The sequence below is a fragment of the Apium graveolens genome, chromosome 1, assembly GCF_009905375.1.
Source record: "Apium graveolens cultivar Ventura chromosome 1, ASM990537v1, whole genome shotgun sequence".
Classification (NCBI taxonomy): Eukaryota; Viridiplantae; Streptophyta; class Magnoliopsida; order Apiales; family Apiaceae; genus Apium; species Apium graveolens.
The window spans coordinates 68048198-68063338 of record NC_133647.1 but is presented as its reverse complement, the minus strand read 5'-3'; the positions used below and the strand labels follow the sequence as shown (position 1 = coordinate 68063338).

The window sequence follows — 15141 nt, the reverse complement described above, 5'->3', positions numbered from 1 at the left end:
TGATAATATGACATAAAGAAAAGAATAGACGTTATATGTAGCTAGATGTCAAGGGAAAGCATTGCAGTTAGTTTCGTATAAGAACTCTTGGAACCAAAATAAATGATAATATGGGTTAGGATATGGGGGCAATATCTCCTGGATTAGTATATTTTATTCTAAATAGTAAAAGCTTGTCGCTCGGCATATATAATCGATTGTGATTCAAGGAAATTAAGGTATGATGATACGTTTGTCCGTCAATCATATCCAGTCGAAATTTTCTCAAGTAATTTTGAAAATGTTAGAAATCGAATACGCCATGGTTTCGGTATATCCTTCGGAGGTGGACAAGAAGATCTAGGGAACGGTTAAAGAATCACGAAGGCGATCAGAAGCGACTACAACCAGGTTGATTGGACAAAGAGACACGTGGGAATAAAGTTCAACAATCAGTAACTATTGGAAATGCTCATAAGCACGAATTACTAGAATTAGAAAGAAAAAGAGAATTAAGATGTGTTATGCTGGTCCCTTCTAGATAGTAAAATAGGCAGGATAAGTAGAAGTGAGTTGGCTTCACCGCCACCCGTATAGCGGATTCATAGGGTGTTTATATGTATATACCCAGAAGGAGTAATTTAACTCCCATATATATAGAAGATGGAGATTTGAATTGAGTTATACGAGCAAAAAAAAGAATACGATGTTAGCGAGAGGCTATTAAGGAATGATTGATATTGTACGTTAAATTTATAAAAAGTTGTAAGGTTAAGAGATTCAACTGAGAAAATGAAAGTGAGATACTTGAAAAGTATCAGTATTATTCCTTAGTGTGATTCCGAGGACAGAATCCTTTTAAGGGGGGAAGGATGTAATATCCGGGAAATATCGTGTAATTATTTTTATGTGAGTATTATATGATTTTGATGAATTATCTGATGAGTGGTGTTGATATTTGGATGTTTATATATATGATAAAATGTGAATATGTTAATTTTATGATGCCCAGAATAAAATATAGATGATTGTGATATTCTTCTGGTAATTTTTGGAATATTATATAATTATAATGATTTATGAATTTATAAATTATTTTCTGAATAATTACGAAACTATTTTATAAAGATGGGAATCGTCCAACTTCAACCGTTTTTACGTTTTTACGACCCGAAACTCTTTCGAAAACTCTTTCTTAACCTAATCTGGTAATTCCAGACATTTTCCGTGTTTTAACTTTTTCGATCCGAATTACGGTTTGACCCGTACGCATCCCAGCACAAAATTTTCGATACGATAATCATTTCGATAAATCAACAAAAACCGTATTCTCAAAAGATGGGCTAATATTACATTATTTTCGTATAAAGTGTTTTATAAGAAGCCCGGTTGAGATAATTATCCAATAAGGGTACCAAATCAGATCATTTTTGCAGTTACTTAGCGGCTAAGTAACTAATTTATCGATACACTATGATCCAAAATGAACCAATATTCCATAAATATAAATAGACTAATTGTTATTTTATTTTATTCGTATAATCATAATCAGTTAGTTAAAACTGATAAAAATATAGAGAAATCCTAAAAAACGCTACGTTCTTGAAAATCAAACGCACAAACACAGACGTTATCGAAATCCGATTCAAGCGTGCAATATATCAAATCGAAGCTCTCGAAAAGTTCTTTCTGAATAAATCAACCATTTTTGTGCAGAAATCAAGGTGATTTTGTTATTTAATTGTTTTAATTCGAATTTATATGATATAAAATATGAATTTTTGCAGGTGATTATCTGATTGTTTTGATGATTGCATATTGTAGAGCATGTTTTTCTGGTCAATTTCATATATTATACTTCAAAAATAGAGTTCAGTGACATATAGTAATTAAGGTTTGATTTTCTAGAAAATCCAAAATTAGGGTTCTTGGTGTTCTTGAGTTGGAATTTGGGGTTGTTTGCTCTGAGGGTTATTGATTGATGATTGGAAAAGCTTCCTTACATGATTTACAATCGATTCATGTACTTATTAGTATCAAACAATTTCTGGTTCGGTGAAACCGTGTTTTTGTTTTTTTTTTGTTTTTTTCATTTTTATTTCGATTCTTACGAATTTTAGATGTTCTTGTTGTGGAATTGATTGATATAAATAGATTATACGATTCCTGAACTTCGATTTTGTATATAAAATTTGTTGTTTGGATTGAGGAATCAATTATTTCGATATATTGCCGGAAAAGCTTAGAGAAAGCATCGAGTTCACGTCGGTTTTCATGATTAAGCAATCGACTGTTGTTGTTAAGGTTTTTTTTGAGCTTGGGGAAGGATTTAGAACAGGTTTGGGTGAAAAACCGGGGGAAATCGACGCTGTTTTGACCCCGGGGAAGTCGCCGGAATCGGGTAGACGGTGGCCAGATGTTTTTCCGGTCGTCTTCTCCGTTTTTCCGGTTGGCTGTTCTTGGGGGATCCGATTGGGTTCCTCATGATCCGTTTCTCTGAATGTCCGACCCAGTTTCAATCCATTTTAATTCCATTGTAATCTATAAAAACTGTTTCTGGAAAACTTCTATTTGAAAATAATTCAAAATTCATTCTTTCATTTCCAAAATTCAATTTTTTATATACCAAAATTCATTATATTAATTTTGAAAATTATTTTTATTTCAAAAATAAATCTTAATTATTTAATTAATTTTAGTTAATAATTAATTATTTAATTGACCAATTAATTTAAATATTAATTGATTTATTAATTTAATTAGTTATTAATTAATTTTAATTGATTATTTAATAAGATTTAATTATTTCTTTTAATTTAAAAATTTTGGAATATAGTTTCGAGCTTTAAAATATTATTTTAAATTATTTTTAAGGCTCAATAATTATTATTAAATTATTTTAAAATTAGATTATGGTGTTCAAACCCTATTATTTTATTATAAAATGATTCGGAGACCCATTTTAATTCCGAAAAATATTCAAAAATTCATAATAAATCAACCGTTCGTCTGTATACGAAACGAACGCCTCTAGACTCAGAAAAATATTTTGCTTCTATTAAAAATATTTTTGAGATCTAAATTCTTTTGTATCTAAATCTCGTTTTTTTTATGAATCATTCTGAGTCGATTATTAATCAATAAAATACACTTTTGACCCGATTTCAATTCTAAACCTATCGAGGCCTATCTTTTGACGATTCAACTCATGTACTACATGAATTATGTGACTATATGTTATATGAAATATGTGATACGTGCCTTGTGTGTATATGTGTTATGTGAACTATGAGTCCATGTGTCGACTAAACTTTATATGATTAAAGATGATCCTTATCTATTATTATCGGGCGGGTAGACGATAAGGATAAGCGTATAGACTAGATAATTATATATTGTTAGTTAATTGAATGGTATCTTTTATGATAGATACACATAGTGCGATGTATTCAAAGCCAGACAGAGATTGTAGAAGTAAAGCCTGATTGCGTGTAGTAATGAAGTGAGTGGATTCAGAACAAAGATAAACCTAAGAGGGTAAATGATAAGAAAGGTCAAGTAGCCTGTCAAGGGAAATACTGATGCAACAGGACTGAGTGATATGGCAGCTAGTTAAAGATCAGAGGATTATCAATTGAGGAAAGTATTCCTAACCTTTCTTCTAAAATACTGCAAATATTTCTTCGTTCATATTCTAAGTTCAGAATAGTTAAATGTTTTTATATTTTGCTGCAATTACTCTTATTTATGCAAGTACCTTTTTTATCTTGTTCCTTGATTATCGATTGGTCTCTTGAGCAAGTACCCATTCGTTCAGGTTATTTGCGAACGCTAAAGCGAGATGTTTTGAAATCAAAATGATTTGACATCAAAATACTCCACGGACTGGATGGTTACGATGAGGGCCAGTGATGAGCTGGACCCTAAGGGCCAGAGATGGCTGGTCCCTTGATTATTAGGCCATAGTTGCCTGGGTACCCCATATGTTGGTTGAGTCTATGTAGTTGGGTATAAATCCGCACTATATCCTGACTGATCAGTAGGTTATAGTGCATATGTTGGTTTCTAGTGTCTAGTCTAATTTATTATTGATCGCTATTAACGACATTCCTTCCTGAATAGTTCATAATTACAAAATCAAACAAAGATTTGATTCAAAAGGATGAAACATTGAAACGTTCATTGTTTTTTACAGAAAAATGTGATTTATGTTTAAAGGCCAATGAGGGCTGACGTTTTGTTCGCTCAGCTGTTTTAAATATGTATAAAGATGTTTTGAACTCATTTAACCATCATTTCCAGGAGTTTCTTTGATTTGATACCTGGAAACCATTTATGATACTTGCTGAGCATTTTTGGCTCACTCTTGCTTTGTGAACTCTTATTTCTTTTAGTATCAAATGAGGAAAAAAAGTGAATAGCTCCCAAACGAAGAAACTGGAGGTGTCAGAGTAAGTAATACAAGGAAGTTAGTAAAGAGGTAATAACATTGTATTTAGTTACTGTAATTTTTGAAGGATAGATTCTTGTTTCATACCATAACCTGTAGGCGATCCTGAATAATGAGGGGTTGTCTGTATATTTTGTTTAATATACAGGTTTATATTTGTATAGTGACACCCAATCCTGACCCCGGATTTGGGGGTGTCATAACAGCAAAGGATTCATAATGGGATATGGAAAGATTGTTTCTAGAATTGTTGTCATTGATGATGTAGCACTACTAGCTGGTCTTGAAGTGAATCTTCTAAGTGTTAGCCAATTTACAGACAAAGGTTTTGAAGTTTTATTCAACAAAGAAGAATGCACTTTTATCAGCAAGAAAACTGGTGAAGTTGCTCTGAAAGGAGCAAGGAAATGAAGCTTGTTTGTTACAGACTTGGACTCAACAAATAAGGATGGTATTTATTGCTTCTACACCAAGGGATCAGAAGAACAAAGCAAGATTTGGCATAAAAAGCAGTCTCACTTGAATTTCAAGGCAATTAACACCTTGGTCAAAAAGGAGTTAGTAAGAGACATGCCCAAACTGGAATTTACTCAAATTGAGGTCCGTGAAGCTTGTCAGAAAGGAAAAATGAAAAGATCAAGTCACAAGTCAAAAACTGTAAATTCTATAAGTGCACCATTGTAGCTCATTCATATGGACTTGTTTGGGCCGGTAAATGTCTTATCAATTTCAAGGAACAAATATGCACTTGTGATGGTGGATGATTTCTCAAGATACACTTGGGTAGAGTTCATGCACTCTAAAGATGAAACTCCACACATCATAATTGAACACATCAAAAAGATAAAAAAATAGGCTGAAGATTGTAACTGTGTAAAAAGATTGAGAAGTGATAATGGAACAGAATTCAGAAATGCTACCTTGAGTGAATTCTGCAAAAGTAAAGGCATTGTTCAAGAATTCTCAGTTGCTAGAACACCTCAACAAAATGGAGTAGTTGAAAGGAAGAACAGAACATTAGTTGAAGCTGCTAGAACAATGCTGCAAGCTGCCAAGTTGCCAACACGTTTTTGGGAAGAAGTTGTTAACACTGCATGTTACACTCAGAACAGATATCTCATCAATAAAGCACATGGAAAATCACCTTACTCAATCATGTCTAAAAGAAAGCCTACTGTAAAGCATCTTCATGTTTTTGGAAGCAAGTGTTACATTTTGAAAGACAACTCTAAATATGTGGGAAAATTTGACTCAAAAGTCTTTGAAGCAATTTTTCTGGGATATTCACTGGAAAGAATAGCCTACAAAGTTTATGTAATTGATCAAAAGAAGGTTATGGAAAACACAAATCTGACTTTTGATGATGACAAGTGTCCAGGTTTGGAATGCCTTGATGAAAATGAAGCTGAAGCCCTTGCATTTGAAAACCTCAACATTGATAGTGATTCTGATGGTGATGATGAAGTCAATGCACAACAAATTCTTAATAAAGAATCTACAAGAAAAGAGAATCAAGGGAATGGAAACTTATCTCAAACACCTGATTTTGATAGCACAAACTCAGGGGGAGAAAGAGAAGAAGAATCTACAAATCATACCAACAATGAAAAAAATGATGAAGGCACCAGTCAACAAACTCACACCAGGAAATGGGATAGAAGTCACAATCCTAATACAATAATTGGTGATCCTAATGCTGGTGTAAGGACTAGGAGTGCAACTGCTAATAAATGCCTACATGCATGCTTTCTATCTCAAGTTGAGCCCAAGAAAACTGAAGAAGCTCTAATGGACCCTGATTGGATATCTGCTATGCAAGAAGAGCTCAATCAGTTTGAAAGAAACAAAGTTTGGGAGTTAGTTCCTATACCAAAGAATAGAAGTATAATTGGAACAAAGTGAGTGTACAGGAACAAGATAGATGAAAATGGCGTGGTTACCAGAAACAAAGCAAGGTTGGTTGCAAAAGGCTACTTACTAGAAGAAGGGATCGATTATGATGAAACTTTTGCTCCAGTTGCAAGATTTGAAGCAATAAGAATGTTTCTAGCATTTGCTGCACACTCAAACTTTAAAGTGTATCAAATGGATGTGAAAAGTGCCTTTCTAAATGGTGAGCTAGAAGAAGAAATGTATGTGCAACAACCACCTGGCTTTGAAAATCCTGAATTTCCAAACTTTGTGTATAAACTGCTCAAGGCTCTATATGGATTAAAGTAGACACCTAAAGCTTGGTATGATACATTATCAGAATTTCTGCTTAAACATGGTTTTACATGAGGAACAAGAGACAAAACTCACTTCTACAAAAACCATGGCAATGACATGATTCTAGTATAAATATATGTAGATGACATTACTAATGAGAAGCTATGCCAAAGATTCTCTAAGCTTATGCAGAGTGAATATGAAATGAGCATGATGGGAGAATTAAGTTATTTTCTTGGACTTCAAGTTAGTCAAAGAAATGATGGAATCTTCATCAGCCAAACCAAGTATGTCAAGGACTTATTAAAGAAATTTGGTATGGTTGATTGTTCACCTGCTTCTACACCAATGTCTATTGCAACAAAGTTAGATGAAGACATGAAAGGCAAGAGTGTAGACATTTCAGGATATAGAGGAATGATTGGATCACTTCTTTACTTGACTTTAAGTAGACCAGAATGTTTGCAACATGTCTGTCTGCAAGATTTCAAGCCAATCCAAAAGAATCACATTTGATGGTTGTTAAAAGGATTTTCAAATACTTGAAGGGGACTCCAAACTTGGGATTATGGTATCCTAAGGGAATTGGTTTTGAAGCTGTTGGTTACACATATGCAGTTTTTTTTGGATGCAGGGTTGAGAGCAATAGCACTAGTGGAAGCTGTCAATTTCTCGGACAAAGACTTGTATCCTGGTATAGCAAGAAACAACAATATGTATTAACTTCCACAGCTGATGTTGAATACATAGCTGCTGGAAGTTGCTGTGCTCAAGTGCTTTGGATTAGAAATCAGCTAATGGACTATGGCCTAGTGTTACACAAAATTCCCATTATGCGTGACAATACTAGTGCTATATCTATAGTGTCTAATCCAGTTAACCATTCTAGAACAAAGCACATTGATGTAAGGTACCATTTTATTAGAGAACATGCTGCAAACGGTACCATTGAGCTCATTTTTATTCCAACGGAAAAATAACTAGCTGACATTTTCACTAAACCTTTGGATGAAGCTACTTTCACTAGACTTATAGGTGAAATTGGAATGCTAAATTCTTTATCCTAAGGCAAGAACTCAGCTAGTATGTTGCAACAGATTAATTTCCAGTAAATCATAATCAATTTGATTTTATTGGAAATTAACTGAAATATGAAGTATAAATATTTCAGAAATCTCTGCATATTTATTCTTCAACATAAAAACTCAACTTGGAATTTTTCAAATTCTAAGTAAACTGCTAAACTGTTAATTTACATCCTTAATATGTAAAATTAACACAAGGTAGAATTACAATAATCAAAAGTATATAGAGAACTGAGTTCTCAATAAGTCTAATTGACTTCTCGACAAGTCAGTTTAGGACATCTCGAGTGAGTCCTCGATAAGTCAATTTACTGACTTCTCGAGTGACTTCTCGATAGGCTTAAAAATGGCTTATCGATAGGTCCTTGTAGAGTTCTCTAGTAGTGTTAATTCACAGAGTTCTCTACAAGTACAATTTTTGACTTATCAATAACTCAGAACTGAAAAAATTTAATTTAATAAATTATTTTGGTAAAATACTTTTAGAAATTTATTCTAATTTTATTTTAAATTTATTCAAATAAAGGTTGGAATTAATTAAGTCCATTTTTGGACAAACTGGGTATTTATTTGACATCTCGATAAGTCAATTTTTAGTTCTCTAATAAGAGTAATTTAAAATGACTTCTCGATATGTATTTCAATTCTTAAAAATGACTTTTCGATAGGCAAATTCCAACCGTCTATTTTTGAGTTCTCGACAAGTCATTTGCTTTTACTATAAATACCTAGACTTCTCGATACATACATTTACTTACAACTTTCAAAATCTTAAGTGACCTAGCTTTCAATCCAAAATCGATTTCTCTCTAGTTTTTCCTTCTTTCTCACAAATCTCTTTCACCCACTAAACTTCATACTCATATCAATGGAAGCCAACAATATTGTACCTTTTCTTCCCAAGGAAACCAACTTTCTTGCATTTCTGGATGCAAATCAAGCACCTGAAGTTTTTCAGTGCTTTGTTAAGTTTCTTTCTGAGACCTACTTTGTAGGTGCTCTAGCTGCTAATCCTGTGTTGTATTTAGATGTGTTAGGTGATTTCTGGAACACAACAACAACCAAGACAGTTGTGCATGAGAATCAAGCTGCAACTATAGTGATAAACTGCACAATTAAGGGACAGCAAGTGGAGATTCTTGAGGATGATGTCAACAAGGCTTTGGGCATTCCTACTGACCATATGGTGGAGGCTCCAACTCAGGATGAGCTGCATGAGTTCATGGACTTCATAAATTATTCTGAGAGGATTAATCTGGCCAGCATGAACAAGATGTATCTGAGGAGGGAGTTGTCATTCATATTTGACTCTGTGATAAGGGCATTTACTTGCATAAAGTCGGGATTTGACAACATATACAGTGTTATCCAGAAGCTGGTCTACTCCACGGCTCACAATAAACAATAAATGTAGGACACTACATTTTGGAGGAGCTGAGCACCAGGTCACAATGCCATTGGAATCAAGAGGTAAGGAGATCTTTCTGCCTAGATTTATTATGTCAGCTTCAAATTATAAAGTAAATGACATACATATGCTAGAAGGTATAAATAGGACACTAATTGGAAATTGTAAGCAAGTGTCCAAAATTCTATTTGGATCACTTCTTACTAAGAATAAGGTTCCAGTAAGTCTTAACTTAACACCTTTCATGATTGAAAGATTTAAAACTTATCCTTATTCTATGCCAGACATGAGAAGTATTGGTAATCAATCTAGCACGGCTATGATCCCTGAATCTGTGGAAGTACAAATACAGGAACACCCACAGGGATCTTCCCAAGCTACAACCATTCCTTCAAAACCTTTAGAAGCTAGGCAACCAACCACCTTATCTTTTCAAAAGGATGAGGTGAGTAAAAAGAAGAGAAAGGGGGCAACCTTAACTGTAGTAACTGAGAGTGGTGAGGACATAGATGAGAAAGAGTCACCCTTGGTCAAGATATCCAAAAGAAGTAAACAAACTGAGCTGACCACTCTAGCCACCTCTGTATCCTCCCAACAAGATGCAGTTGTAAAACCAACCAGTAGTGAGTTTACACAGCCTGCACAAGAAGTAATTCAAGTGTATGGTAGGAGAAACAAGGAAGACACACACTATGAGGATACATCTCTTGAAGCTCCCTCATTCATTTAGGGGGAGCTGCCAACACTCACAACTGAGCACCAAATTCTTATGACTCAAATATCTTATATTCCAATTTCACTTGAATCCACTTCTCAAGTGCAACAAAAATCAAGTGACTTAGCTCAAGAAGCTTTGCTCACCACCCATACACTACATTTAGATGGTGAGAGGCTACATGTTACGGTAGACCTTGATGACACCATCACAAATATGGGGGATTCATCAGTTTTCACTGAAGACCCCATGGAAACTCAACATGCACCTTCATTTGTCAATCAGTCTTCACAGACTGTAAGGTTTGAGGGTAGTACTCCTGAGGGGGAGCTACCTAAATCCTCTCCAATTCACTTGGAGGTTCCTCATGTAGGGATAACTCCCCTCACGACCCTAGCAGAGATTTCCTTGGCAGTTGAAGCTAGGAGTATAATTGCCCATGGTCCTATCATAGGGGATGCAAGTATAGCACATTCAAGTGCCAGTGTGTTGCAAGATACTTAAGGGTTTGAAGCTGGTGTACATGACAGTAACCCAGTCAAATCCCCTCCAATTAAATTGGAGATTCCTTCTACAAGTGGAGGACAACACACTGTCAAAACCACAGAGCAATCTGTGAGTCAAACTATGACTTCAATCACATGTGTTTTTGAACCATCCTCCTCACAACCTCACATTCTCTCTCAGTGGCTGCAAGAATCTGGCTCTCAACCAACTTTTGTAGATGATCTACTAGTGGAGCAAATTTCTGGACTGGCCAACAACTCTCAGCATCTTCTGACTTCCAATATGAGCAATCAAGATTATCAAGCTATCATGCTTACATACAATGAAGAAGTTGAGAAGCAGAAAGAGAAAATTGTAAATGATGCAGAGCAAGATGGAAATATGGATGCATGATAAGTGGCATTTTATACCACTTAGAACGTCTTAAAATAGCTTAAATTGGTGCCTTGAAATCAAGTATTTTGTGTATTTGATGCGTTTTTCTAGTGTTTATGCATTTCAGGATATTAGTTGCATTTCGGAGGAGTAATCATCAAGAATAAGCCTTGCCATGTGTTCACCATTGCGAGAGGAAAGAAAGGGGCAGATTACAACGAAGAAACGGAAGAAACTCAGGAATTTTCCAGTAGTGTCCTGAGCGCCCGCTCAGCTATGCTGAGCGGCCGCGCAGGGTCGGGAATTTTGATAAAATATTTTAGACTTCTACTTCTGTTTGGCTTCCAACTTCTATGTAATCTGAGTTTTATGGGACTATTATATAAGTAGATTTGGAGACGTTTTCACAAGGTTGGATCGTGGTATTAAGCAAGGAGCGAAGGAGATAAGGAAGAAGACCGTTTTAGCACACAGCAACGAAGAGGAAGCATATTTTCTTGTGATTCTTATTTCGTTGTAACGTTGGATGCTAGTTTTCTTACTTTGACCTAATTACTCTTGTGACGTACGCTGATTTAATATAATTAGTTTAGTTATTATTCTCTTGTGTTTGTTTATCATGATTTCATATGAACCCATGATGACGATAAGTGCTATTATGGGCTAATCGTGATCATGGGGTCGTAACGGATTTACTAAGGAATTCTTTAGTTAATTGTTTGATACCTTACTGTGTGATGATTGTATGATATCTAGTATTGGTTGTGCGTATTCGTCTTATGTGTGTCGCGAACATATAAGATAGGGTGTTAATCTCTTTTGAAGCGACGGTGGATCTTGAGATTTAGAACTTGCCATGCTAGCATAGGTTCATGTATGATGTGCATGATTAGTGGGTAACTCTAACAGTTTTATTCGCCCTGTGTAATCAAAAGGAATAACTTGTGCTTAAATCGTTATGTTGTCAATTTCTGTAGACATATAGGAACTCAACATAATTGATGCCTATTCAACTTCTATCTTAATTGTGGATGCTTGGTAGAATGGTATTAGTACAATGAAAGTTGGCTTTTATCAGTTTCGTGTTATTCGATTAATATCATCACTGTTGCATGCTAAGGGTAATAACAATAACTATTGAAGAAAGTAGTAATGAAGTTGTGATCTCATAAGTGTTTTAAAATTGTAAATTGAAGTGTTATTTAAGTGATTAATTAAGTAATTAATTGTAGTTAATATTTAGTCAACAATTCTAAGTGTTAGTGTCTTAACATTGAGAAGTAATCATACGTTTGTGCGTGAGTTTAATTAAACAATAATTAGTCTGAGTCTCTGTGGGAACGAACTAGAAAGTATTCTATATTACTTGCGAACGCGTATACTTGCGTGTATTATTAGCGCGTGTTTCCGCCCTAACAAGTTTTTGGCGCCGCTGCCGGGGACTCGGCGTATTTGTTTAGTTTATGTACTTACCATCATTGGTCGTTAGGACTCAGTGATTAGGACGTAGTTGTTACTTATTGTTTCTGGTTGTGTTTGAGGTACTTTAGCGAGCGTTTATGCAAACTCGTTCTCGTACTCGCAAGAGGACTTTAGATACTGCCGAGGAGACAGAAGAAGTTCTTGATATTCTGAAGAAGATAGATTTTGAAGATTCGGATTCAGGAACTGAGCAGAAAGAACCAGTAATCATGGGTGATCGTATTGTTCAGGCTGATCCAGCTCTTATGGACTTTTCTCGGCCTAAAATTGATGACATTCAGTCAAGCATTCTTCATCCGGCTATTCAAGCTAACACCTTTGAAATCAAGCCGGGCACTATTCAGATGGTGCAGAATTCTGTTTCTTTTGGAGGAGCTACGACTGAAGACCCCAACATGCACATAAGGAATTTTGTCGAGATCTGCATCACTTTCAAGTATAATGGCGTGACTGATGAGGCTATCAAGCTGAGGCTTTTCCCATTCTCACTGAGGGACAAAGCTAAGGACTGGTTACATTCTGAACCAGCTGGGTCCATCACTACTTGGAAAGATCTTGCGTAAAAGTTTCTGGTGAAGTTTTATCCGATGGCAAAGACTGCTGCTATGAGGAGTGCTCTTACTCAGTTTGCGCAGCAACCTACAGAATCTATGTGCGAAGCTTGGGAACGCTACAAGGAAATGTTGAGAAAGTGTCCACATCATGGAATGCCCGATTGGATGGTGATCACTGGATTCTATAATGGTTTGGGGGGCCAATCTCGGCCCATGCTCGATGCAGCAGCTGGAGGCGCCTTATGGGCCAAAAGCTATACTGAGGCTTATAATCTTATCGAGACTATGGCTGCAAATGAGCATCAAAACCCAACACAGAGGATGATGCCTGGGAAGGTAGCATGTATTCTGGAAGTCGATGCAGCCACCGCTATTGCAGCGCAGCTTCAAGCGCTGTCGATGAAGGTTGATTCTCTAGCTACATACGGAGTTAATCAAATAGCTATGATCTGTGAGCTTTGTGCAGGTTCTCATGCTACGGATCAGTGTTCTCTCATCAACGAATCTGTTCAGCATGTGAATAATTATTAGCGACAACAGCAGCCTGTGCCAGCTACTTATTATCCTAACAACATAAATCATCCAAATTTCAGCTGGGGTAATAATCAGAATGCTATTCAGCCACCATATCAGCAAGGTGTGAGTAAACAGTTTAATCCACCTGGATTCCAGCAACCACAACAGTATGCTCAAAGGCAATCATATCCTCAACAGGGAAGTGCAGCTGTACCTACTAGTTCTGATTTTGAGGAACTTAATCTGTTATGCAAGAGTCAGGCGGTTTCTATCAAGACCTTGGAAAACCAAATCGGTCAAATAGCCAATGCAGTGCTCAATTGTCAACCTGGCACACTTCCCAGTGACACGGAAGTACCAGGCTGGAAGGAAGCTAAAGAGCAAGTCAAGGCTATTACCTTAAGGTCTGGGAAAGTTGCTGACGCTGAAAAGGCAAAAGAAGGAGAAGCTAAAGTTAGAAATGAAGAAGCTAAGCAAAAGGAGAAAGCGGCGGAACCAAGGAAGACTACTGTTGAACACACTCTGCCTGAGGGTAATACAGGGGAGAAACAATTCTATCCTCCACCATCTTTCCCCAAGAGATTGCAGCAACAAAAGCTGGATAAACAGTTCGGTAAGTTTCTGGAGGTGTTCAAGAAACTTCACATCAATATACCTTTCGCTGAAGCTCTGGAGCAAATGCCTAGTTATGCGAAGTTTATGAAGAGTATTCTTTCAAGGAAGGTGAAACTGGATGACCTTGAGACCGTTGCTCTAACGGAAGAATGCAGCGCTGTTCTACAACAAAAGTTGCCTCCAAAGCTTAAAGATCCAGGTAGCTTCACCATTCCTTACATCATTGGCAAGTTGTCATTTGACAAGTGCCTTTGTGATTTGGGAGCAAGCATCAATCTGATGCCGTTGTCGATCTTCAAAAAGTTGGATTTGCCTGATCCAAAACCCATATACATGTCTCTACAATTGGCTGATCGTTCTATTACTTACCCAAGGGGCATAGTGGAGGATGTGCTAGTCAAGGTGGATAAGCTCTTCTTTCCTGCAGATTTTGTTATTCTGGATTTCGAGGAAGATAAGAAGATTCCCATAATCTTGGGAAGACCTTTCTTGGCTACTGGCCGTACCTTGATAGATGTGCAGAAAGGTGAACTTACTATGCGGGTACAAGATCAGGATGTGACCTTCAACGTGTTCAAGGCAATGAAATTCCCTACAGAAGATGAGGAGTGCTTAAAAGTGGATGTGATTAATTCTGCGGTTACTTCAGAACTCGATCACATGCTAATGTCTGATGCATTGGAAAAGGCCTTAGTGGGGGATTTTGACAGTGATGATGAAGATGGTAACGAGCAATTACAATACCTAAATGCTTCTCCCTGGAAGCGAAAGTTGGACACGCCGTTTGAATTTCTTGGTACTTCTGACCTCAAGAATGCTGAAGGAAAGCTCAAACCATCAATAGAGGAAGCTCTGACCTTGGAGCTCAAGCCATTACCTGAACACTTGAGGTATGCTTTTTTAGGTGATGCATCTACTTTACCTGTTATTATTGCATTTAACCTTTCAGGTAGTGAGGAAGACAAGCTCTTAAGGATTTTGAGAGAATTTAAATCAGCTATTGGATGGAACATAACAGACATCAAAGGGATCAGCCCTTCATATTGTATGCATAAAATTCTGCTAGAGGAAGGTAGTAAGCCAACTGTTGAGCAGCAGCGCAGACTTAATCCTATCATGAAGGAGGTGGTGAAGAAAGAAATTCTGAAATGGCTAGATGCAGGCATCATTTATCCTATTTCTGATAGTTCTTGGGTGAGCCCCGTACAATATGTGCCTAAGAAAGGAGGTATTACTGTGGTAGCAAA

At 36.4% G+C, this 15141-nt stretch overlaps 1 non-coding gene across 1 annotated transcript; it reads right to left on the bottom strand.

Annotated features, from left to right (window-relative positions):
• Positions 1-12811: 12811 nt before the first annotated feature.
• LOC141683951 (small nucleolar RNA R71) lies at positions 12812-12918 on the bottom strand. Its single transcript, XR_012560510.1, has one exon. It is a non-coding gene; the product is annotated as a small nucleolar RNA R71 (small nucleolar RNA).
• Positions 12919-15141: the final 2223 nt, after the last annotated feature.